Consider the following 3793-nt stretch of genomic DNA (forward strand, 5'->3'; position numbering starts at 1 on the left):
TCTGTCAATTCCTTAAAATTAGGGAATGTTCACTACTAGAAAAACAACCTTTTACGACGCTCATTGCGCGTCGTAAATGGCTCAGACGACGCGCAAATGCGTGTCAAGGAAGGCCCTGTCATAAAGAGAGACGACGCGCATTTACGACGCGCAGTTACGACTCGCCTTTACGACACGCAATGCGTATCAAGGAAGGCCCTGTCATAAAGGAAGACAACACGCATTCGCATGTCGTAACCTTACGACGCGCGTGTTAATGACACACAATGCGTATCAAGAAAGCCCCTGTCAAGAAAGGCCATATCATAAATGAAGATGACACACATTTTTGCGTATCATAATTTTAAATGTTTAAAAAATATTTTTTTATAGATTTACTAATTTTCAAATTAAATTTGCATTTAATGCATCATAATAGAAAATAAAATATCATATACAAAAAATATAATCCATTTCATAAAATTTAATGTCATACAAAAATAGAATCCATTGCATAATATTTTATTACAAATTTGACATTTTTTTGTTTCCGTACTTTGACAATTTGTGCTGCTGCTGATTCTGGAGCCAATCCGCGACTGCATTCCAGAGCTGATTCAGTGGAAAGAGTATCCCAGACTCCATCACTTGAAATTACAAGCCGCCCACAAGCAGAAGATAGCTGAAGATCATGAATAAATAAAATTTGTTAATAAAAAGAGGAATAAATTGAGTTTAATTACTAAACACCAACATTCAAACCAATTAATGAAAGTTAAAGCATCTAAATAATATAGCATGGGATGCAAATATATCATGCATCGTACAAACAATGAAGATTTTTAGTTTCTGGAAGATTATTGACATCATTGGGATTAAGAGTTTTCTTTGCTTATTCGTTGCACCTCATATGTTTCCATCACATTTGAAGGATTATAATGCTACATAGCTCTATTAAAGATGCTACAATATCTCTCTATTGTTATGCATGAAATCAAGACATATGATCTTCTAATACTAGAAAACAAGAGCTATTCGGAATAATAAAGCTACATACCTGAGTTTGCAAGAGGTATCGCAAGGTGCTGCCGACTCAAAACCAAGCAGCCTTAGGCACTTATCAAGGACTGAACTGAGGATGCACATCTGATAGAAAAAAGATAAAAATATAATTACAAGGATTAATAAAAGTTATTCGGAAGCCAACAATGAGAACCAAATTTATTTAAAAAAAAAGGAGATAGAGAAAGAGAGAGACTACTTGCATCTAGCCTCTAAAAATGTGCTTTGTGTAACCATCACCCGGATCAGCACCAATCTGGATCTTTTGATATGAGGCTCTGTTATGTGTCTCGCTTAAGACATCCAGACAATCTGAATGCTTCTTCTCAGTTTGAAACTGCAATAATTGAGATACATTTCATTTTGAGGGGATAGATAAAGAAAATATGAATGACCATCAATTTATCAGTAATCAAAGGGGACGGTTCTCTTCAGCAGAAAGATAGAGCCTTTGATGGATCCTAGTGAATCAGTTACTAAGGAATGTGACATGTAGATTGGATTGGTAAACCAAAAGGTAACAGTGTCACTGCAGGGTTTTGCATTTTCTTGAGACTCAAAAGGGCAGTGATGTCTTATTCTAGGTTGATTGTTAAAAAAATTAATATGGAATACCTAATATGGAAACAGTAAAAAAATTAATAGTAAAAAAGTGGACTCTTATTCTACTAGGTTGATTGTTAAAAAAGTACATACGTTTCCAGGGGTATCAAGAAGTGGCTGCTAATTGGTGGAGCCAACAATTGGCTCGGGAATATGATCTTCTAGGTAAGCATACCTACACAAAAGTTAAATTACTTTTTAGCCCTTGTGGTTAATTGATAACACACACAGATGCAGGATGAAATAAAGAGAAGGAATAACATACCTTTTTTCAAATACAACAAGTGTAGAAGATTCATAACTCTCAAAGTGATGCTTTGAGTTAGGAGGTAGGTAAGCAAACGAGTCTACCTACAGTTCAATGACAAATATTAACTGTTCAGCAATACATTTACTTGATTGAAGCATTTTTCCCTCTTCTTTATAACAATATCTTTCAGGAATGCTATTCAACTTCAAAATTTGGCACAAAACATGTAACTTTAATGTTCATATAAATCTTACTACACAAGAGAAAATTCAAGATTAAAGGGTTCTATACCATCAGTGTTTGGCAAATTCCTGAAACATGAGTGAGAATCACCAAAACTTGAACCGCAAATACAAACCTAAATGATAAACATAAATTAAAACACAACTCAAGTCACACTATGATTCAAAAGAAACTTGATTTGATTATAAATTGAGGGGGTCATTAATACCTCTCAACATGTTTAGGAGGTAGCCCTGATTTTCAACATGTTTAGGAGGTAGCCCTGATTTTGTCGTTGCACTCACGGAATGAAAATCCAGATACAACCGGTGGAAGGAACCCAAACACCAGGTACGATAACAGAGAAACCAACATGTGAAGCGGGAAATCCTCTCTTCGCCCCAAAAGTTGTTGGTATCGATCCTCTTCTGAAGAAGAAGATCATCTGCCTTCGTTTTTCAGGTCCCAAAGCTGTAATTGTAAACAAACAACATCAAAGCAAAATACATACATATACACTAATATGCAACTTATTACTTACATTATGACTAATCACCAACAATCCGCCAAATATGCTAGCCAATTCCAATTCCAACACATTCACTGCAAGCAATAATAAAGAATATAAAGTAAATGATTTGGTAAAATTTCCTTTTATATTTTAAATAAAAATATCACTGGAACGTTTTTCAATCACTGAAACAGCATGACTCAGCATTTCTAACATGTACTGACCAACTTTGGAGAAGAAAGAAATTTTTCTTCTTTCAACCTAATGCAACAAAATGATTTGGTAAAATTTCCTTTTATATTTTAAATAAAAATCACCAAGATTAGAGAATAAAAATACCTTGTAACATACGAACCATACAGGAAATTTGACAAAAAAGCACATCTGCAGAAAATATCAGAGAGAATCATTTTCTCGATCTCTTTATTTTCTAAAACCTTAAGAATGCCGAGTTCTATTTCATGAAGCAGCGAGTCCCTTAAATGACAGGGGGGACGCACCATCCGATGGCTCGAAGCCAGGGCTACCTAAAAAACAATAAAATTATATAAATATTTCTCTAATCCTACAATATAAATTCATTTTTTGTAGAAAAAGAGTGCAAGTGCAACCTCTGAATGAGAATCGAGAAAAACGAAGGTATTATTGGGTAGCTCTGCATTAACAAATATGATTTATTAGAAAAAGAAATCAATCAGCAAATGATTAGAAAAAAGATTGAAGTAGATAATTGATTACTTGTATTGGTTGTAGGGCTTCTGAGCTGTGATTGTTTAGTCCGACACCAAAACATCACCATTCTTCTTCCTTTGTCGCATCAATGAATCCAAAAATTAAGCTCGCCTAAAGATAATAAGATGTCCAATTCAAATATTGAAGCTCAAATCAAGTTTCAATTCCTATAGTCATTCCTTAAATCGCCAAACCAAATGGCACAAAAATCTCTTATCTTTCAATTTTTGGTATCAGTCAAAACTAAACACAAAAACACTAAATAGTATGGTGCTACTGATAGAAAACTTCACTTCAACAGTTGAGATTTTCAGAAAGAAGAAAATTAGGAGGATCAAGAACTTTTGTAACCTGAGAGTGAGAGAACCGTATGTTTTATTAAGATTTGCAATCAACGAATACTTGTTTGAATAGTCTTCTCCAGAACCCAGGGC

The 3793-nt window shown here is 34.3% G+C and overlaps 1 long non-coding RNA gene across 1 annotated transcript; it reads right to left on the reverse strand.

Moving 5' to 3' along the window:
- Nucleotides 1-527: 527 nt before the first annotated feature.
- Nucleotides 528-1377, reverse strand: LOC145065014 (uncharacterized). Its single transcript, XR_013688203.1, has 3 exons — nt 1241-1377; nt 1037-1125; nt 528-661 (listed from the first exon to the last, which is right to left on the reverse strand). It is a non-coding gene; the product is annotated as an uncharacterized LOC145065014 (long non-coding RNA).
- Nucleotides 1378-3793: the final 2416 nt, after the last annotated feature.

The sequence above is a fragment of the Lactuca serriola genome, chromosome 7 (genome assembly GCF_051521515.1).
Source record: "Lactuca serriola cultivar US96UC23 chromosome 7, Lser_US96UC23_V15, whole genome shotgun sequence".
In the NCBI taxonomy this organism is placed as follows: Eukaryota; Viridiplantae; Streptophyta; class Magnoliopsida; order Asterales; family Asteraceae; genus Lactuca; species Lactuca serriola.